The 23,297-nt window shown below is 48.3% G+C and overlaps 1 protein-coding gene, 1 long non-coding RNA gene and 2 pseudogenes across 2 annotated transcripts in view; 2 read left to right on the top strand and 2 right to left on the bottom strand.

Annotated features, from left to right (window-relative positions):
• Positions 1-23,297, bottom strand: part of LOC135000776 (uncharacterized) — a 248,107-nt gene that overhangs the window by 116,547 nt on the left and 108,263 nt on the right. The gene's annotated exons all lie outside the window — the stretch shown is intronic.
• The window catches only part of TMEM123 (transmembrane protein 123), a 124,806-nt gene that overhangs the window by 58,037 nt on the left and 43,472 nt on the right, over positions 1-23,297 (top strand). The gene's annotated exons all lie outside the window — the stretch shown is intronic.
• LOC135054414 (5S ribosomal RNA) lies at positions 3,966-4,084 on the bottom strand (annotated as a pseudogene).
• Positions 5,431-5,549, top strand: LOC135054413 (5S ribosomal RNA; annotated as a pseudogene).

Raw genomic sequence — 23,297 nt, 5'->3', positions numbered from 1 at the left:
TACAACGAACCTGAGGTACCCCTGGTGTGAGGGGTAAATTGGAACGTGGAGGTACGCATCCTTGATGTCCAAGGACACCATAAAGTCCCCTTCTTCCAGGTTCGCTATCACTGCTCTGAGTGACTCCATTTTGAACTTGAACTTCTTTATGTACAGGTTCAAAGACTTCAGATTTAGAATAGGTCTTACCGAGCCGTCCGGCTTCGGTACCACAAATAGAGTGGAATAATACCCCTTTCCCTGTTGTAGAAGAGGTACCTTGACTATCACCTGCTGAGAGTACAGCTTGTGAATGGCTTCCAAAACCGTCTCCCTTTCGGAGGGGGGCGTTGGTAAAGCAGACTTCAGGAAACGGCGAGGCGGATCTGTCTCTAGTTCCAACCTGTACCCCTGAGATATTATCTGCAGGATCCAGGGATCTACCTGCGAGTGAGCCCACTGCGCGCTGAAATTCTTGAGACGACCGCCCACCGCCCCCGAGTCCGCTTGAGAAGCCCCAGCGTCATGCTGAGGCTTTTGTAGAAGCGGGGGAGGGCTTCTGTTCCTGGGAAGGAGCTGCCTGTTGGTGTCTCTTCCCCCTTCCTCTGCCTCGTGGCAGATATGAATATCCCTTTGCTCTCTTGTTTTTAAAGGAACGAAAGGGCTGCGGTTGAAAAGTCGGTGTCTTTTTCTGTTGGGGAGTAGCTTGAGGTAAAAAGGTGGATTTCCCGGCTGTAGCCGTGGCCACCAAATCTGATAGACCGACTCCAAATAACTCCTCCCCTTTATACGGCAAAACTTCCATATGCCGTTTTGAGTCCGCATCGCCTGACCACTGTCGCGTCCATAAACTTCTTCTGGCCGAAATGGACATAGCACTTACCCGTGATGCCAGTGTGCAGATATCCCTCTGTGCATCACGCATATAAAGAAATGCATCCTTTATTTGCTCTAAAGACAGTAAAACATTGTCCCTATCCAGGGTATCAATATTTTCAATCAGGGACTCTGACCAAGCTACTCCAGCACTGCACATCCAGGCTGTCGCTATAGCTGGTCGTAGTATAACACCTGTATGTGTGTATATACTTTTTTGGATATTTTCCATCCTCCTATCTGCTGGATCTTTAAGTGCGGCCGTCTCAGGAGAGGGTAACGCCACTTGTTTAGATAAGCGTGTGAGCGCCTTGTCCACCCTAGGAGGTGTTTCCCAGCGCGCCCTAACCTCTGACGGGAAAGGGTATAAAGCTAATAACTTCTTTGAAATTAGCATCTTTTTATCGGGGGCAACCCACGCTTCATCACATACATCATTTAGTTCTTCTGATTCAGGAAAAACTATAGGTAGTTTTTTCACACCCCACATAATACCCTGTTTTGTGGTACCTGTAGTATCAGCTAAATGTAACGCCTCCTTCATTGCCAAAATCATATAACGTGTGGCCCTACTGGAAAATACGGTTGATTCGTCACCGTCGCCACTGGAATCAGTGCCTGTGTCTGGGTCTGTGTCGACCGACTGAGGCAAAGGGCGTTTTACAGCCCCTGACGGTGTTTGAGGCGCCTGGACAGGCACTAACTGATTGTCCGGCCGTCTCATGTCGTCAAACGACTGCTTTAGCGTGTTGACACTATCCCGTAATTCCATAAATAAAGGCATCCATTCTGGTGTCGACCCCCTAGGAGGTGACATCCCCATATTTGGCAATTGCTCCGCCTCCACACCAATATCGTCCTCATACATGTCGACACACACGTACCGACACACAGCAGACACACAGGGAATGCTCTTAACGAAGACAGGACCCCACTAGCCCTTTGGGGAGACAGAGGGAGAGTTTGCCAGCACACACCAAAAGCGCTATATATGACAGGGATAGCCTTATAATAAGTGCTCCCTGTATAGCTGCTTTTATAATATAATTTTTGCCACTATTTTGCCCCCCCTCTCTTGTTTTACCCTGTTTCTGTAGTGCAGTGCAGGGGAGAGACCTGGGAGCCGTCCTGACCAGCGGAGCTGTGCAAGGAAAATGGCGCTGTGTGCTGAGGAGATAGGCCCCGCCCCTTTTTCGGCTGGCTCGTCTCCCGCTCTTTAGTGTATTCTGGCAGGGGTTAAATATCTCCATATAGCCCCCGGAGGCTATATGTGAGGTATTTTTTAGCCAAATAGATTTTCATTTGCCTCCCAGGGCGCTCCCCTCCCAGCGCCCTGCACCCTCAGTGACTGCCGTGTGAAGTGTGCTGAGAGGAAAATGGCGCACAGCTGCAGTGCTGTGCGCTACCTTTAGAAGACTGAGGAGTCTTCTGCCGCCGATTCTGGACCTCTTCATGTTTCAGCATCTGCAAGGGGGCCGGCGGCGAGGCTCCGGTGACCATCCAGGCTGTACCTGTGATCGTCCCTCTGGAGCTGATGTCCAGTAGCCAAGAAGCCAATCCATCCTGCACGCAGGTGAGTTCACTTCTTCTCCCCTAAGTCCCTCGTTGCCGTGATCCTGTTGCCAGCAGGACTCACTGTAAAATAAAAAACCTAAGCTAAACTTTCTCTAAGCAGCTCTTTAGGAGAGCCACCTAGATTGCACCCTTCTCGGCCGGGCACAAAAATCTAACTGAGGCTTGGAGGAGGGTCATAGGGGGAGGAGCCAGTGCACACCACCTGATCGGAAAGCTTTACTTTTTGTGCCCTGTCTCCTGCGGAGCCGCTATTCCCCATGGTCCTTTCAGGAACCCCAGCATCCACTAGGACGATAGAGAAAGAAAGGATTAAATCGGACAGCAATGTTTACACTTTTTTTGGAGAAAAAAAAAGTGTAAACATTGCTGTCCAATTTAACCCTTTCTTTTACAAGTATCGCGCTACTACATCACATTCTTTTTCAAGCTCTCCCTTGTCACTACTATATTGAGACTGTGCTTATGAGGACGGGTGGTAGTCATGTGACCGCCGGTCGGCTGACCGACAGTCACATGACCTCCTCCGTGAGCCCGACGGCTCACTATCCCGATGGTCGGCATGCCGACCAACAGGGACTATTTCCACTCGTGGGTGTCCACGACACCCATAGATTGGGAATAGAACCCGTGGCGACCGCAGGTCGCCACCGAGCCCGCAGCGTGGCGAGCGCAGCGAGCCCGCAAGGGGCTTGATGCACTCGCCCCTCCCCGCCGGGATCCCGGCGTCGGTATGCTGCAGGGATCCCGATGTCGGTATGCTGCAGGGATCCCGACGTCGGTAAGGTGACCGGCGGTCAGGAGACCGCCGGTCACCCGTACTACACCCATGAGGACACTTCTGTATCCCTCTCTCTGCCTGCGTGTATTTACACTCCTCTTCCCACTCCTGTTTTCCATATCTGAACTGTGCTACTATTCTCCTATTGTATATAGGGGGTATACCGCACAGGAGAATATAAAACTGGATATTTGTAATTACCAAGATACAATAATAAAGTAGGAAAAGGCAATCTTTTCCTATAAATGTTATATTTGGCGGTGCACCCTGAGTCAGTAATGAAACGTCTAGCAAAAAAGGAGAAAAGAAGACTCTTTTGTGTGTGCACTCTTGAATGATTTAAAGTATTGAAAATAAGATAGTTAAAAAATCATTACATTTTTATTCGTGTCATAAGATAAAACATAAAGTAGTTGGACACATAATAAAGAGAAAAAACACACAAAAAATGTCAATAGTGCCAATATATATTGGATAATAGTTGTGAGCTGTCTAGGTAGATTCAAGTCTACAATCAACATTAAATCCACAAATTTGACTCCAAGGTCTGCCTGCGGGAGAGAGATATGATATGAACTGTACAAAAGTTACAATTGCTGCAATTGGTAGTAAAGGGACAATTCTCAATGCAGTTATCAAAAATTGGTATATCAGATTTAGACCTACTAATTGTCTAGGAGGAGAGGAAAAGAGAAGAGTGTGATACGAAAGATGAATCTGCTGTCAGCGTTAGACATGGAGCATGAATGCCCGAAAATTTCTACTACACCGAGTATTCCTCAAAAGTCTCCTATTTGAGTACTGACTCAGCCCAACACTGATTAGCTTCCAAGATCGGTTGGGTTCGGGCGTTTCCAGTGTGGTATGATAGTAGAAAAGATACTGATAACCTTGTGCTCTAGAATCACTGATGAGAGTTCACGAAAAAAAAATTTGAGAGATAGTAAGGGACCTAGGGAGGAGAGCTAAGAAGGGGGATCTGCTGCCATCGTTAGACAGGGAGAACCCTGAATCAATGGTGAGAGTCCCGAAAGATAGTAAAAGTGAGAAAAACACAGAGACAGGTGGGCTGTGGGATTAGGTACAGGGGAACATTCAATTTTGAAGATAAATTGAAATCTGTGTACAATATGTACTGATCATGGAGTATATATAAGCATACACTCCGTGTGGAGTACACATATAAGCATGCACTCCGTTGAGCAGCGTACAAAAAAAAAAAAAAATTGACAATCCTCTCCCAATGAGGAACTGCGATCTGTGTATAAAATTAGCTGTAAGTATCTGGTGAAAATGAGGATATCAGGTACAGATACCAAATAATAGTGAATAAGAGGAGGATTGCGGACCTCATAAGCTTCCAAAGGTACAGTTTTTTTGCAAATGAATAAACATTTATACACACTGTATTAGATGAGATATGGGTATCCAATGATGGTCTATGAAGGAGATATACCAAATTAATTAATAAATTGAGAGATATGCAGAAAAAGAAAAACAATACTGTGGCCAGAATAAATATGCTGATCATAGGGTACATATATATGCATACACTCCGTTGAGCAACGTGACAACAAATTTTTTAAATTTTTTTTTCTGCATATCTCGCAATTTATTAATTAATTTGGTATATCTACTTCATAGATCATCATTGGATACCCATATCTCATCTAATACAGTGTGTATAATTGTTTATTCATTTGCAAAAAAACTGTACCTTTGGAAGCTTATGAGGTCCGCAATCCTCCTCTTATTCACTATTATTTGGTATCTGTACCTGATATCCTCATTTTCACCAGATACTTACAGCTAATTTTATACACAGATCGCAGTTCCTCATTGGGAGAGGATTATTGTCATTTTTTTTTTTTTTCTTTTGGTATGCTGCTCAACGGAGTGCATGCTTATATGTGTACTCCACACGGAGTGTATGCTTATATATACTCCATGATCAGTACATATTGTACACAGATTTCAATTTATCTTCAAAATTGAATGTTCCCCTGTACCTAATCCCACAGCCCACCTGTCTCTGTGTTTTTCTCACTTTTACTATCTTTCGGGACTCTCACCATTGATTCAGGGTTCTCCCTGTCTAACGATGGCAGCAGATCCCCCTTCTTAGCTCTCCTCCCTAGGTCCCTTACTATCTCTCATCACTCAAATTTTTTTTTTCGTGAACTCTCATCAGTGATTCTAGAGCACAAGGTTATCAGTATCTTTTCTACTATCATACCACACTGGAAACGCCCGAACCCAACCGATCTTGGAAGCTAATCAGTGTTGGGCTGAGTCAGTACTCAAATAGGAGACTTTTGAGGAATACTCGGTGTAGTAGAAATTTTCGGGCATTCATGCTCCATGTCTAACGCTGACAGCAGATTCATCTTTCGTATCACACTCTTCTCTTTTCCTCTCCTCCTAGACAATTAGTAGGTCTAAATCTGATATACCAATTTTTGATAACTGCATTGAGAATTGTCCCTTTACTACCAATTGCAGCAATTGTAACTTTTGTACAGTTCATATCATATCTCTCTCCCGCAGGCAGACCTTGGAGTCAAATTTGTGGATTTAATGTTGATTGTAGACTTGAATCTACCTAGACAGCTCACAACTATTATCCAATATATATTGGCACTATTGACATATTTTTTGTGTGTTTTTTCTCTTTATTATGTGTCCAACTACTTTGTTTTATCTTATGACACGAATAAAAATGTAATGATTTTTTAACTATCTTATTTTCAATACTTTAAATCATTCAAGAGTGCACACACAAAAGAGTCTTCTTTTCTCCTTTTTTGCTACTATTCTCCTAACCTGATATGTGCTATACATATGTTTTGCCGGTCTGCTGTTCTCTGGGCACGTGTCTTGCCTGATACACACACTATTGTCACTTGTGTCTGTGTCGACGCCGGCATCCAGGCAGCGGGGTGAGCGCAAAAGAGTCCTTGCGCACCACGCTATTTATTCTCCCTTAAGGGGTGTCGTGGACACCCCAAGAGGGAGAATTATTGTCGGTATGGTTAGCGCCGGGTTCCTAACAGCCAGCATATCAAATGCCTCCTGCCTGTCCCGGCCAGCCAGTGCATTGCGGGGTTATACAGAAAAGACCAAGAAGCTTAAGGCCCATACACATTAGACGATGTCGCTCTGTGAGCAACATCGTCTAACGTTTCCCCCTCCCGGGCCGGCCGGTCGGCGGCCGCCTGTACACACTGAGCGATATGACCGCTCATATCACTCAGTGACGTCACGCCCCCGCCAGCCCTGCATGAAGGTCGTGGACGACAGTCCACATCCTTCATGCATTCCCTACCGGCAGCGACGATCATCGGTCGTCGCTGGCGGCATACACACTTAACGATAAAATGAGCGACGTCGCTCAAGGAGGGGGAAAATGAGCGACGTCGCTCATTTTATCGTTAAGTGTGTATGGACCTTTAGCAATGCATATTAAACAAACAATCCTGTTTACTAAAAACAAAGTTAAACAATGTGATCTTGCACATAGCTTCTCCTCTTACAGGCCCAGCGGGTGCGTGGAGAGGTGAGACACTGGCTGTATTCAGTTTAGCTGGTTCTTACTGTACACTGTAGGACAACATGTAAAACATTAACCTTATGTAGAGTCATCAGATTGCTACATGACCTTATTGTCTTAGGTACTGTACATAAAGGCACAAACCAGTTACTGACAGAATTGCACTGATATTTAATGGCTCATGCATGCTAGCTAGTTCTTTGTTCATGAGCGTAAAGGAACTTGGGATGTTTTGGAACAATTGTGGCTGGGTAGTGACATACGTGTATGGTCCTACATCTCTGTACTTATTTTAATAGGGTGCATGACTAGCATGGGGGGAGGAGGGGCAAACTTCCACCCTGACCAACTTCTCTGCCTAGTGGTTATTTAGAATTCGCACTGTACGTGTGACTGGATGACATCACCCTGCTAGATGAGTAGTAAGATTTGCATAGGAGGTTACTCTTCCTGGAACAACCTGAGTGGGCTTGTTTCTCCACCCATAGGGTATAGGGAGACTCTGTCTCACAGTCAGTAAACTCCTGTTACTGACTCTTTCCGTGGCATTGAGGGCAGGTGACTCGCTGGTGCCACCACCAGCCAGCACCTGTAACCGCTTCTCCCTTATTCCTTCCTCCAGCATCTGTAACTGCCTTCTTCTGGGTGTGTGGTCACACTGCTGCAACACCTCCTGGTTGGTGTCTGCTAATTCCCCACTGGCCACTTCCTATGGACTTGTGCTGCGCTTGGTACGGGACAGAGGGATAGAGCTTGGCGAGAAACCAGAATAATGCTAGCAGAGCTCCTGTTATTCAGTTCCAACAGCCAATATAGAAGGGCGTAGTCCAGCCTCTGAACAGTCCAGCTGTGGGCATGTACTGTCCATGTACACTAAGATGGAGCGGTTACCGTTGTCTTTTATGGGCAGAGGGAGGGTCTGTCTTTGTGCATGTGAGTGCCTGGGTAGATGGCTCTGCCTACTCCCCAGGTCCCGGAAGTCTAGAAAGAAAGGAATGGGTTCCCTCCAAAACTTACGGAAGTCTGGAAATGAATGGTTTCTGGGCTACTGACCTCAAATCAAGTGATGCAACGCTATTGCATTAAAACCATTTGATGGTATAACCATTGAAGATTTTTGTGTGCACAAAAGCAGTCAGAGCTTTGCGCTTAAGTTGCAAAATTATCTTCCAAGCCCTTGATATCACATTTTTTTTCAGTAAGCAGATCACATTTCCCATGATTGTAGTAGGAAATGTAGTCTGCTCAAATTTACTAGTCTGAAATTGTTACAAAAATTACAGGGGGGGATTGGGGGAGCCTTATGGTAAAAATGCCATTTTCTCTGACGTCCTAGTGGATGCTGGGGACTCCGTAAGGACCATGGGGGATAGCGGCTCCGCAGGAGACTGGGCACAGCTAAGAAAGATTTAGGACTACCTGGTGTGCACTGGCTTCTCCCACTATGACCCTCCTCCAGACTTCAGTTAGAATCCTGTGCCCGGCTGAGCTGGATGCACACTAGGGGCTCTCCTGAGCTCCTAGAGAGAAAGTATATTTTAGGTTTTTTATTTTACAGTGAGATCTGCTGGCAACAGACTCACTGCAGCGAGGGACTAAGGGGAGAAGAAGCGAACCTACCTAACTGGTGGTAGCTTGGGCTTCTTAGGCTACTGGACACCATTAGCTCCAGAGGGATCGACCGCATGGAACCGGCCATTGATGTTCGGTCCCGGAGCCGCGCCGCCTGCCCCCTTACAGAGCCAGAAGCAAGAAGAATCCGGAAAATCGGCGGCAGAAGACATCAGTCTTCACCAAGGTAGCGCACAGCACTGCAGCTGTGCGCCATTGCTCCTCATACACACTTCACACTCCGGTCACTGAGGGTGCAGGGCGCTGGGGGGGGGGGGGGCCCTGAGAAGCAATAAATACACCTTGGCTGGCAAATATATCACAATATATAGCCCCAGAGGCTATATATGTGATAAATACCCCTGCCAGAATCCATAAAAAAGCAGGAGAAAAGTCAGCTGAAAAAGGGGCGGAGCGATCTCCCTCAGCACACTGGCGCCATTTCTCCCTCACAGCTCCGCTGGAAGGAAGCTCCCTGGCTCTCCCCTGCAGTCTACACTACAGAAAAGGGTAAGAAAGAGAGGGGGGGCACTAAATTTAGGCGCAATATACATATAGCAGCTATAAGGGGATATAATTTAGTTAATCCCTGATTTATATAGCGCTCTGGTGTGTGCTGGCATACTCTCTCTCTCTCTCCCCAAAGGGCTTGGTGGGGTCCTGTCTTCTGTCAGAGCATTCCCTGTGTGTGTGCGGTGTGTCGGTACGGCTGTGTCGACATGTTTGATGAGACTTATGTGGAGGAGGAGCAGGTGCCTATAAATGTGTTGTCACCCCCTGCGGGGCAGACACCGGAGTGGATGGACTTGTGGAAGGAATTACGCGAAAGTGTCGACTCCTTACAAAAAAAAATTTGACGACATGCCAAATGCTGGGCAGCCGGCTTCGCAGCCCGTGCCTGCCCAGACGTCTCAAAAGTCATCAGGGGCTCTAAAACGCCCGCTACCTCAGATGGCAGACACAGATGTCGACACGGATACTGATACCAGTGTCGACGACGAAGAGACTAATGTAATGTCCAATAGGGCCACTCGTTATATGATTGAGGCAATGAAAAATGTTTTACACATTTCTGAGGTGACCCCAGGTACCACAAAAAAAGGGTATTATGTTTGGGGAGAAAAAACTACCAGTAGTTTTTCCTCCTTCTGAAGAATTGAATGAAGTGTGTGAACTAGCGTGGGCTTCCCCCGATAAAAAAATTGGTAATTTCAAAAAAATTACTAATGGCGTACCCTTTCCCGCCAGAGGATAGGTCACGTTGGGAAACACCCCCTAGGGTGGATAAAGCACTTACGCGCTTATCAAAAAAGGTGGCACTGCCGTCCCAGGATACGGCCGCCCTAAAGGAACCTGCTGACAGAAAGCAGGAGGCTCTCCAGAAAGCTATATATACACACACTGGTATTATACTGAGACCAGCGATTGCCTCAGCATGGATGTGCAGTGCTGCAGCTGCATGGTCAGACTCCCTGTCAGAAAACATTGACACCCTAGACAGGGACACTATATTGCTAAACGTAGAGCATATTAAAGACGCTGTCTTTTACATAAGAGATGCACAGAGGGATATTTGCCGGCTGGCATCAAAAATAAGTGCACTGTCCATTTGTGCCAGGAGAGGGTTATGGACCCGTCAGTGGACAGGTGATGCAGATTCTAAAAGGCACATGGAAGTTTTGCCTTATAAGGGTGAGGAAGTTGTTTGGGGATGGTCTTTCAGACTTAGTGTCCACAGCAACAGCTGGGAAGTCAGCATTTTTGCCACATGTCCCCTCACAACCAAAGAGAGCACCGTATTATCAGGTGCAGTCCTTTCGCCCCCAAAAGAGCAGACGGGGTAGAGGCGCGTCCTTTCTGCCTAGAGGCAGAGGTAGGGGAAAAAAGCTGCAGCATACAGCCACTTCCCAGGAACAAAAGTCCTCCCCCGCTTCTTCTGCTAAGTCCGCCGCATGACGCTGGGGCTCAGCAGGCGGAGCCAGGTACGGTGGGGGGCCGTCTCAAAAACTTCAGCAATCAGTGGGCTCGCTCACAGGTAGATCCCTGGATCCTTCAAGTGGTATCTCAGGGGTACAGGCTGGAATTCGAGACATTCCCCCCCCCCTGCCGTTTACTCAAATCTGCCTTACCAACGACTCCTTCAGAAAGGGAGGCTGTGTTAGAGGCAATTCACAAGCTGTATTCCCAGCAGGTGATAGTCAAGGTGCCCCTACTTCAACAAGGACGGGGTTACTGTTCCACAATGTTTGTGGTACCGAAACCGGACGGTTCGGTGAGACCCATTTTAAATTTGAAATCCTTGAACACATATTTAAGAAAATTCAAGTTCAAGATGGAATCGCTCAGGGCGGTTATTGCAAGCCTGGAAGAGGGAGATTACATGGTATCTCTGGACATCAAGGATGCTTACCTGCATGTCCCCATTTACCATCCTCACCAGGAGTACCTCAGATTTGTGGTACAGGATTGTCATTACCAATTCCAGACGTTGCCGTTCGGCCTGTCCACGGCACCGAGGGTATTTACCAAGGTAATGGCCGAAATGATGATACTCCTTCGGAAAAAGGGAGTTTTAATTATCCCATACTTGGACGATCTCCTGATAAGGGCGAGGTCCAGAGAGCAGTTGTTGGTCGGCGTAGCATTATCTCAGGAGGTGCTACACCAGCACGGTTGGATTCTGAATATTCCAAAGTCTCAGCTGGTTCCGGCGACACGTCTACTGTTCCTGGGGATGATTCTGGACACAGTCCAGAAAAAAGTGTTTCTCCCAGAGGAGAAAGCCAAGGAGCTGTCCTCTCTAGTGAGAGGCCTCCTGAAACCAAAACAGGTGTCGGTGCATCATTGCACGCGAGTCCTGGGAAAGATGGTAGCTTCCTACGAAGCGATTCCATTCGGCAGGTTCCATGCCAGAACCTTTCAGTGGGACCTGTTGGACCAATGGTCCGGATCGCATCTTCAAATGCATCGGTTGATAACCCTGTCTCCAAGGACCAGGGTGTCTCTGCTGTGGTGGCTGCAGAGTGCTCATCTCAGAGAGGGCCGCAGATTCGGCATACAGAACTGGGTCCTGGTGACCACGGATGCCAGCCTTCGGGGCTGGGGTGCAGTCACACGGGGAAGAAACTTCCAAGGACTTTGGTCAAGTCAGGAGACTTCCCTACACATAAATGTTCTGGAACTGAGGGCCATTTACAATGCCCTAAGTCAAGCAAAGCCCCTGCTTCAAAACCAGCCGGTTCTGATCCAGTCAGACAACATCACGGCAGTCGCCCATGTAAATCGACAGGGCGGCACAAGAAGCAGGACGGCGATGGCAGAAGCCACAAGGATTCTCCGATGGGCGGAAAATCACGTGTTAGCACTGTCAGCAGTGTTCATTCCGGGAGTGGACAACTGGGAAGCAGACTTCCTCAGCAGGCACGACCTCCACCCGAGAGAGTGGGGACTTCATCCAGAAGTCTTCCAACTGATTGTAAACTGTTGGGAAAAGCCACAGGTGGACATGATGGCGTCCCGCTTAAACAAAAAGCTAGAAAAATATTGCGCCAGGTCAAGAGACCCTCAGGCAATAGCTGTGGACGCTCTAGTGACACCGTGGGTGTACCGGTCGGTTTATGTGTTCCCTCCTCTTCCTCTCATACCCAAGGTACTGAGGATAATAAAGAAAAGAGGAGTAAGAACTATTCTCATTGTTCCAGATTGGCCAAGAAGGTCTTGGTACCCGGAACTTCAAGAATTAATCTCAAAGGACCCATCGCCTCTGCCGCTCAGACAGGACCTGCTGCTGCAGGGGCCCTGTCTGTTCCAAGACTTACCGTGGCTGCGTTTAACGGCATAGCGGTTGAACACTGGATCCTAAAAGAAAAGGGTATTCCGCAGGAAGTCATTCCTACGCTTATTAAAGCTAGAAAAGATGTAACCGTACAACATTATCACCGCATATGGCGAAAATATGTTGCGTGGTGTGAGGCCAGGAAGGCCCCAACGGAGGAATTCCAGCTAGGTCGATTTCTGCACTTCCTACAGTCAGGGGTGACTATGGGCCTAAAACTGGGTTCCATTAAGGTCCAGATTTCGGCTCTGTCGATTTTCTTCCAAAAAGAACTGGCTTCACTGCCTGAAGTTCAGACATTTGTCAAGGGAGTGCTGCATATTCAGCCTCCTTTTGTGCCTCCAGTGGCACCGTGGGACCTCAACGTGGTGTTGGGTTTCCTAAAGTCACATTGGTTTGAGCCACTCAAAACCGTGGATTTAAAATATCTCACGTGGAAAGTGGTCATGCTTTTGGCCTTGGCTTCGGCAAGGCGTGTGTCAGAATTGGCGGCTTTGTCATGTAAAAGCCCCTATTTGATTTTCCATATGGATAGGGCAGAATTGAGGACTCGTCCCCAGTTTCTTCCTAAGGTGGTATCAGCTTTTCACTTGAACCAACCTCTCGTGGTGCCTGCGGCTACTAGGGACTTGGAGGACTCCAAGTTACTGGACGTAGTCAGGGCCTTGAAAATTTATGTTTCCAGGACGGCTGGAGTCAGGAAGACTGACTCGCTATTTATCCTGTATGCACCAAACAAGATGGGTGCTCCTGCTTCAAAGCAGACTATTGCTCGCTGGATTTGTAGCACAATTCAGCTTGCGCATTCTGTGGCTGGCCTGCCGCAGCCTAAATCTGTAAAAGCCCATTCCACGAGGAAAGTGGGCTCTTCTTGGGCGGCTGCCCGAGGGGTCTCTGCTTTACAACTTTGCCGAGCTGCTACTTGGTCAGGGGCAAACACGTTTGCAAAATTCTACAAATTTGATACCCTGGCTGAGGAGGACCTTGAATTCTCTCATTCGGTGCTGCAGAGTCATCCGCACTCTCCCGCCCGTTTGGGAGCTTTGGTATAATCCCCATGGTCCTTACGGAGTCACCAGCATCCACTCGGACGTCAGAGAAAATAAGATTTTACTCACCGGTAAATCTATTTCTCGTAGTCCGTAGTGGATGCTGGGCGCCCGTCCCAAGTGCGGACTGTCTGCAATACTTGTATATAGTTATTGCTTAACTACAAGGGTTATTGTTGAGCCATCTTTTGAGAGGCTCTGTTGTGTTCATACTGTTAACTGGGTATATTATCACGAGTTACACGGTGTGATTGGTGTGGCTGGTATGAGTCTTACCCGGGATTCAAAATCCTTCCTTATTGTGTCAGCTCTTCCGGGCACAGTATCCTTACTGAAGTCGGGAGGAGGGTCATAGTGGGAGGAGCCAGTGCACACCAGGTAGTCCTAAATCTTTCTTCACACTAACAATAATTCTTATAAAACACAGCGCTTACTAAACCACCAAGCAAACCATAAAATTGTCAATTAATGACCACTATTTAGTTAATATCCGGTTTTTGCAGCCCCTAATGGTGGTACTGTTCCACCAAATAAAACAGACAATTATACAATAAACAAACAAGGAGCGCTGAAACCAGATATAAAAAATATATTTTGTACAGCTTTATTAAAATATAATCCACATATATGACAACATTTAAAATAAATATAAGAATTACTTAAATCCTGTGCCTCTGACTCAATATAAATGTCCGTTAAGATTTTTATATAAATCCATCCATATATGTACTGAGGTAAGTCTATATCAACTTCTCATGAGGATATATTTGGCATCCAAATTATATAGTCTCTGTGACCCAGTTTCTTATAACCACATATGCATGTGTGTCCACGGGGGAGAGCGCTGTGATGTTTAGATGTCTCCAGCGGTATGCTACGACCCCTGAATTAGCAGTGTGAGCTGATGGATACTCACGGCAGCCGCAGCTGTGATAGTAAGATGTCTCCAGCGGTATACTGCGACCCCGGAATGATATAGCTGCAATGTGAGCTGATGGATACTCACAACTGCCGCAGCTTGTGATGAGCGTGGAGCGTGCCTCTTTAGCCAGGTCACGCTTCAGCAAAAACCCCGATTAGCGGCTCGCCGGCCAATGATGCAGCCACAGAGAGAAGTGAGGAGTCGTCAGACAACAGGATTCAGGTGATAAGTGCCCTCCTTACGCGTTTCTCCGCCAGTAGGGCAAGCGCTTGCCCTACTGGCGGAGAAACGCGTAAGGAGGGCACTTATCACCTGAATCCTGTTGTCTGACGACTCCTCACTTCTCTCTGTGGCTGCATCATTGGCCGGCGAGCCGCTAATCGGGGTTTTTGCTGAAGCGTGACCTGGCTAAAGAGGCACGCTCCACGCTCATCACAAGCTGCGGCAGTTGTGATCCCCCGTGGACACACATGCATATGTGGTTATAAGAAACTGGGTCACAGAGACTATATAATTTGGATGCCAAATATATCCTCATGAGAAGTTGATATAGACTTACCTCAGTACATATATGGATGGATTTATATAAAAATCTTAACGGACATTTATATTGAGTCAGAGGCACAGGATTTAAGTAATTCTTATATTTATTTTAAATGTGGTCATATATGTGGATTATATTTTAATAAAGCTGTACAAAATATATTTTTTATATCTGGTTTCAGCGCTCCTTGTTTGTTTATTGTATAATTGTCTAAATCTTTCTTAGCTGTGCCCAGTCTCCTGCGGAGCCGCTATCCCCCATGGTCCTTACGGAGTCCCCAGCATCCACTACGGACTACGAGAAATAGATTTACCGGTGAGTAAAATCTTATTTTTAGATGCTGTTACCCAGGCCCCCTTCCCTTATTTCCTCTTCTCCTCTGCAATTCCTGCCAGCTGACAGGCAAAGCAGAGCACTGAGGGGCAGTGGCGTAACTTCATCCCAGATGCCCGGAGGCAAGATAAATGTTGTGCCCCCTCTCCCACCCCCCCCCCCCCCACCCCCCCCCTGACCCGCAAAAAATAATTTGTATTATAACTGAACTCCCCTATACTCGCCACTGCATTACTCTTCCCATTGTAGTTAAAAAACACACACACACCTTGGCACAGATAGAAAAATAATACAGCACATAGGCTACCACAGCGATCATAATAAAACACGTTGGCACGGAACGGATAGAAAAATAATACAGCACATAGGCCACCACAGCGATCATAATAAAACAGTGGGGGGTATCCAATTACCCACGGCCAATGACTGTGGGTAATTGTATCACCGGTGGCTATCCTATTAGCCTCGATGCGGCGCTCCTCTCCCAGATGCCGGCACTTATCAGGGATTACCCACCCGAAGCATAATCCGCAATAAACGAACTCCCAAACCCGCAATAACACATTGGATTGAGGATTTATGAAAACGGCCTGTAATAGGATACCGTGATAATGACCATCGGTCATTAATCGCGATATCTGGTTGTTTTTGTCAGATGAAAATGGATCAGGGCTAATTAGATGCCGCCCATTGGTTTCACATGAAAAATAACATACACATCGGCACCGAAAAGAAAGTACAATTTAAAATTTCAATGATCACACTGTGTCTAGGTCTCAGGCTTTGGCGTCCCTCACATGGCTGCTTGGCTTGTCTCTCCCTTCTATTACAATTAGGGGCCCATGTGTCATCGCCCCCCCCCCCCTCCTTCCCCTGTGTGAGCATGTCCTCCTTCACCCTATGTGAGCCATGTCCCACTTCCTCTGTGAGAGCCATGCCTCCCCATTTATTTGGATCATACAGTTTAATCTGTTGTGCCAGTGCCCACAGCTTCTCTCCTGACACCTATCGCCATAGACAGTGATGGCGCATCAGTCACCACCCTCCACTTTGTGCGCTGTCTCCAGTCCAGGCCGGCTCCTCAGTATAGCCAACTGCTAGGGTCACGGTCAGATGTCACATGACCAGGGCTGTCTCAACAGCAGTGCAGGACTCTGGGCAAGGCAATGCATTGGGGCCCCTACCTAGCCTCCAGTGATGATGGGTGGCGGTGCTATTGGCGGCGACTGCTATGTCCCACAGGCAGTAGGGGGTGGTCATCTTGCGTGACCACATCCTCCAATGGCGAAGGGGGGGAGGAGTACTGGGTTGTTTGGGAAGGGTGTTAGTGAGATGGGGCGGGAGGGAAAAAACGAAACTGGAGAAGGGCGAGCATTAGGCTGAATGAGGGGTGTCATTGTGACTGGACTATCTCTGGGGTGTTAGGCGAGGGGGCAATGATATGGGGGAAGTGGGATGGTTGGGAAGGGAAGGTGGAGCATTGGTATGGGGGGATTGCAGCACTGACCTGTAGACAGCCTGCCTGCCCACTCCACACTGGCCCCACAGTTCATGCGAATGACAAAAGACATCCAATATAATATGAATTAAAGTTGAACAATAGGCCACCTATGAGAGCCCTGCCCGGCTCTCCTTCACAGATGACAACTACTTACTTTTCTCTAACGTCCTAAGTGGATGCTGGGACTCCGTAAGGACCATGGGGAATAGCGGCTCCGCAGGAGACAGGGCACAAAATAAAAGCTTGAGATATCAGGTGGTGTGCACTGGCTCCTCCCCCTATGACCCTCCTCCAAGCCAGTTAGATTTTTGTGCCCGGCCGAGAAGGGTGCAAACTAGGTAGCTCTCCAGAGCTGCTTAGAATAAAAGTTTAGTTAGGTTTTTTTATTTTCAGTGAGTCCTGCTGGCAACAGGCTCACTGCATCGTGGGACTAAGGGGAGAAGAAGCGAACTCACCTGAGTGCAGAGTGGATTGGGCTTCTTAGGCTACTGGACGTTAGCTCCAGAGGGACGATCACAGGTTCAGCCTGGATGGGTCACCGGAGCCGCGCCGCCGTCCCCCTTACAGAGCCAGAAGAGACGAAGGTCCGGTGAAAGCGGCGGCAGAAGACATCCTGTCTTCAAGACTAAGGTAGCGCACAGCACCGCAGCTGTGCGCCATTGCTCTCAGCACACTTCACACTCCGGTCACTGAGGGTGCAGGGCGCTGGGGGGGAGCGCCCTGAGACGCAATATAACACACATATACCTTAGCTGGCAAAAGGAATACATCACATATAGCTCCAGGGCTATATGGATGTATTTTTTCCCCTGCCATTTTACACAAAAAAGCGGGAGTTAAGGACGTCGTGAAGGGGCGGGGCCTATCTCCTCAGCACACTGGCGCCATTATTCCCTCACAGCTCCGCTGGAAGGACGGCTCCCTGATTCTCCCCTGCAGTACTGCATCTGATTCAGGGTAAAAAAGAGAAGGGGGGGCATTTTGGCAGCAAATAACTAGATTAACAGCAGCTATAAGGGATTAACACTTATATAAGGTTATCCCTGTATATATATAGCGCTGGGTGTGTGCTGGCAGACTCTCCCTCTGTCTCTCCAAAGGGCTAAGTGGGGCCCTGTCCTCTATCAGAGCATTCCCGGTGTGTGTGCTGTGTGTCGGTACGCGTGTGTCGACATGTATGAGGAGGAAAATGAGGTGGAGGCGGAGCAGTTGCCTGTGTTAGTGATGTCACCCCCTAGGGAGTCGACACCTGACTGGATGATTGTGTTTAAGCAATTAAGTGATAATGTCAGCAATTTACAAAAAAACTGTTGACGACATGAGAAAGCCGGCAAATCAATTAGTGCCTGTTCAGGCGTCTCAGACACCCTCAGGGGCCCTAAAACGGCCGCTACCTCAGTGGGTCGACACGGATCCAGATACAGATACTGAATCTAGTGTCGACGGTGACGAGACAAACGTAATGTCCAGTAGGGCCACACGTTACATGATCACGGCAATGAAAGAGGCATTGAACCTTTCTGACACTACAAATACCTCAAAGGCGGGTATTATGTGGGGTGTGAAAAAACTGCCAATAGTTTTTCCTGAGTCTGAGGAAATAAATGAGGTGTGTGATAAAGCGTGGGTTTCCCCCGATAAAAAACAGCTAATTTCTAATAAGTTATTAGCACTATACCCTTTCCCGCCCGAGGTTAGGGCACGGTGGGAAACACCCCCTAGGGTAGATAAGGCGCTCACACGTTTATCTAAACAAGTAGCGTTACCGTCCCCTGATACGGCCACCCTCAAAGAACCAGCTGATAGGAGGCTGGAAAATATCCTGAAAAGTATATACACACATACTGGTGTTATACTGCGACCAGCAATCGCATCAGCCTGGATGTGCAGTGCTGGAGTCGCATGGGCGGATTCCCTGACTGAGAATATTGATACCCTGGATAAGGACAATATTCTGTTAACTATAGAACATTTAAAGGATGCATTGCTATATATGCGTGATGCGCAGAGGGATATTTGTACCCTGGCATCAAGAGTAAGCGCAATGTCCATCTCTGCCAGAAGAGCATTATGGACCAGACAGTGGTCAGGGAACGCAGATTCCAAACGGCACATGGAAGTATTGCCGTATAAGGGGGAGGAGTTATTTGGGGCTGGTCTAACAGACCTGGTGGCCACGGCAACGGCTGGAAAATCCACCTTTTTACCCCAGGTTACTTCACATCAACAGAAAAAGACAGTCTTTTCAAACTCAGTCCTTTCGTTCCCATAAGTACAAGCGAGCAAAAGGTCACTCTTTTCTGCCCAAGGGCAGAGGAAGAGGAAAAAGGCAGCACCATGCAGCCGCTTCCCAGGAGCAGAAGCCCTCCCCTGCTTCTGCCAAGTCTTCAGCATGACGCCGGGGCTTTACAAGCAGACTCAGACACGGTGGGGGCCCGTCTCAAGTATTTCAACGCGCAGTGGGCTCACTCGCAAGTGGATCCCTGGATTCTACAGGTAGTATCACAGGGGTACAAACTGGAATTCGAGGCGTTTCCTCCTCATCGGTTCCTGAAGTCTGCTTTACCAAAGTCTCCCTCCGACAGGGAGGCAGTTCTGGAAGCCATTCACAAGCTGTACTCCCAGCAGGTGATAATCAAGGTACCCCTCTTACATCAGGGGAAGGGGTATTATTCCACACTATTTGTGGTACCGAAGCCGGACGGCTCGGTGAGACCAATATTAAATCTAAAATCTTTGAACACTTACATAAAAAGGTTCAAATTCAAGATGGAGTCACTCAGAGCGGTGATAGCGAACCTGGAAGAGGGGGACTATATGGTGTCGCTGGACATCAAGGATGCTTATCTCCACGTCCCAATATATCCTTCTCACCAAGGGTACCTCAGGTTTGTAGTACAAAACTGTCATTATCAGTTTCAGACGCTGCCGTTTGGATTGTCCACGGCGCCTCGGGTCTTTACCAAGGTAATGGCCGAAATGATGATTCTTCTACGAAGAAAAGGCATCTTAATTATCCCTTACTTGGACGATCTCCTGATAAGGGCAAGAACCAAGGAACAGTTAGAAGTCGGAGTGGCACTATCTCAGGTAGTGCTAAGTCAGCACGGATGGATTCTAAATATTCCAAAATCGCAGCTGATTCCAACGACACGTCTACTGTTCTTAGGAATGATTCTGGACACAGTCCAGAAGAAGGTGTTTCTCCCGGAGGAGAAGGCCAGGGAGTTATCCGAGCTAGTCAGGAACCTCCTAAAACCAGGACAGGTCTCAGTGCATCAGTGCACAAGGGTCCTGGGAAAAATGGTGGCTTCTTACGAAGCGATTCCATTCGGAAGATTCCATGCAAGAACTTTTCAGTGGGATCTACTGGGAAAATGGTCCGGATCGCATCTTCAGATGCATCAACGGATAACCCTGTCGCCAAGGACAAGGGTGTCTCTCCTGTGGTGGCTTCAGACGGCTCATCTACTAGAGGGCCGCAGATTTGGCATTCAGGATTGGATCCTGGTAACCACGGATGCCAGCCTGAGAGGCTGGGGAGCAGTCACACAGGGAAGGAATTTCCAGGGCTTGTGGTCAAGCATGGAAACATCTCTTCATATAAACATTCTAGAACTTAGGGCCATTTACAATGCCTTAATTCAAGCAAAACCTCTGCTTCAGGGTCAGGCGGTGTTGATCCAGTCGGACAACATCACGTCAGTCGCCCACATAAACAGACAGGGCGGCACGAGAAGCAGGAGGGCAATGGCAGAAACTGCAAGGATTCTTCGCTGGGCGGAAAATCATGTGATAGCACTGTCAGCAGTGTTCATTCCGGGAGTGGACAACTGGGAAGCAGACTTCCTCAGCAGACACGACCTTCACCCGGGAGAGTGGGGACTTCACCCAGAAGTCTTCCACCAAATTGTAAACCGTTGGGAAAGACCAAAGGTGGACATGATGGCGTCACGTCTAAACAAAAAACTGGACAGATATTGCGCCAGGTCAAGGGACCCTCAGGCAATAGCAGTGGACGCTCTGGTAACGCCGTGGGTGTACCAGTCAGTGTATGTATTCCCTCCTCTGCCCCTCATACCGAAAGTATTGAGAATCATAAGAAGGAGAGGAGTAAGAACTATACTCGTGGTTCCGGATTGGCCAAGAAGGTCTTGGTACCCGGAACTTCAAGAGATGCTCACGGACGAACCGTGGCCTCTACCTCTAAGACAGGACCTGCTACTGCAGGGGCCTTGTCTGTTCCAAGACTTACCGCGTCTGCGTTTGACGGCATGGCGGTTGAACGCCGGATCCTGAAGGACAAGGGCATTCCAGAAGAAGTCATCCCTACTCTGGTAAAAGCCAGAAAGGAAGTAACCGCAAAACATTATCACTGCATTTGGCGTAAATATGTTGCGTGGTGTGAGGCCAAGAAGGCCCCTACACAGGAATTTCAACTGGGTCGTTTCTTGCATTTCCTGCAAACAGGACTGTCTATGGGCCTAAAATTAGGGTCCATTAAGGTTCAAATTTCGGCCCTGTCGATATTCTTCCAGAAAGAACTGGCTTCAGTACCTGAAGTTCAGACATTTGTGAAAGGGGTGCTGCACATACAGCCTCCTTTTGTGCCTCCAGTGGCACCTTGGGATCTCAATGTTGTGTTGAGATTTCTAAAATCACACTGGTTTGAACCATTGTCTACGGTAGATTTAAAATATCTCACGTGGAAGGTGTCGATGCTGTTGGCCTTGGCTTCAGCTAGGCGTGTGTCAGAATTGGCGGCTTTATCATGTAAAAGCCCTTACCTAAATTTTCATTCTGACAGGGCGGAATTGAGGACTCGTCCTCAATTTCTACCTAAGGTGGTTTCTGCATTTCACATGAACCAACCTATTGTGGTACCTGCGGCTACTAGGGACTTAGAGGACTCTAAGTTGCTGGACGTTGTCAGGGCCTTGAAAATATATGTTTCCAGGACGGCTGGAGTCAGGAAAACTGACTCGCTGTTTATCCTGTATGCACCCAACAAGCTGGGTGCTCCTGCTTCAAAGCAGACGATTGCTCGTTGGATTTGTAGTACAATTCAGCTTGCACATTCCGTGGCAGGATTGCCACAGCCAAAATCAGTAAAAGCCCATTCCACAAGGAAAGTGGGCTCATCTTGGGCGGCTGCCCGAGGGGTCTCGGCTTTACAACTTTGCCGAGCAGCTACTTGGTCAGGGGCAAACACGTTTGCTAAATTCTACAAATTTGATACCCTGGCTGAGGAGGACCTGGAGTTCTCTCATTCGGTGCTGCAGAGTCATCCGCACTCTCCCGCCCGTTTGGGAGCTTTGGTATAATCCCCATGGTCCTTACGGAGTCCCAGCATCCACTTAGGACGTTAGAGAAAATAAGATTTTTCTTACCGATAAATCTATTTCTCGTAGTCCGTAGTGGATGCTGGGCGCCCATCCCTAGTGCGGATTGTCTGCAATACTTGTATATAGTTATTGTTACAAAAAATTCGGGTTATTATTGTTGAGCCATCCTTTCAGAGGCTCCTTTAAATTTATCATACTGTTAACTGGGTTCAGATCACGAGTTGTACGGTGTGATTGGTGTGGCTGGTATGAGTCTTACCCGGGATTCAATATCCTTCCTTATTATGTACGCTCGTCCGGGCACTGTATCCTAACTGGCTTGGAGGAGGGTCATAGGGGGAGGAGCCAGTGCACACCACCTGATATCTCAAGCTTTTATTTTGTGCCCTGTCTCCTGCGGAGCCGCTATTCCCCATGGTCCTTACGGAGTCCCAGCATCCACTACGGACTACGAGAAATAGATTTATCGGTAAGTAAAATCTTATTTTTAGAGCCTTCCCCTTTTTTCTCTAAAGCCTCCGCTTCCGTGACCCTGCATGGCTGTCACCTTGCCTGTGTGCCCCACGCATTGCTCCGGGTGCTGCAGCTGCTGGCTGGGGCTCTGTACATGGCGACGCAGCTCTCAGCTTCCGTTAGCCTTATGTGTGTGTGTGTGTGTGAGACACTGCTCCGCACTACGCTCCTCTGTCTCTAATACATTGCTCCATCAGCTCTCTCCTCTGACTGGATGTATGCTATCAGCGCGGCTACCGCCGCATCCCCAAGCTGGACAGCCGCGCCGATAGCATCCATCCAGTCAGAGGAGAGAGCTGATGGAGCAATGTATTAGAGACAGACGAGCGTAGTGCAGTGTCTCACACACACAAGCCAATAGTATCCAATGGAAGGAGCGGCACTGCACATGATATGGCCGTGACCACCACAACGCTACTGACCCAGTATCGGGTCACAGAGGTGGAGCACCGCGCTGATGCTAATGGGCGCTCCGCCTCGGCTGGGTGGCTCAATGCTTCTTGTAAAACAGGGAGGGCATGGTCAGTGCAGGAGCCAGGTGCCCCCTTCAGGACTGGAGCCCGGCGGCAACTGACTCCGTTGCCTCCGTGAGTTCCACCCCTGCTGAGGGGGTCATTCAGACTGGATCGCTGAAGCGATCTCAGGGCTGCGATCACCTTTGCCTAATTGACAGGCAAAGGCGGTGGCGGGCCGCAGCGGCTGCGTGACGTCACATGCAGCCGCTGCAACCCTGGACGCGGCTGGTAGCCCCTGCCAGTGCAGGTAGGGAGCTACTTGGGTGCGATGCTTTCGCATATGTGCGGGGGGGAAGGGGGTAAAGGGCCTGACATGCGGAGTGAACCCCCGCATGTCTGAGTGATCATAGATGTGCTAAATTTAGCACATC

The sequence above is a fragment of the Pseudophryne corroboree genome, chromosome 2 (genome assembly GCF_028390025.1).
Source record: "Pseudophryne corroboree isolate aPseCor3 chromosome 2, aPseCor3.hap2, whole genome shotgun sequence".
NCBI lineage: Eukaryota > Metazoa > Chordata > Amphibia > Anura > Myobatrachidae > Pseudophryne > Pseudophryne corroboree.
This window is presented reverse-complemented; position numbering and strand designations above follow the sequence as displayed.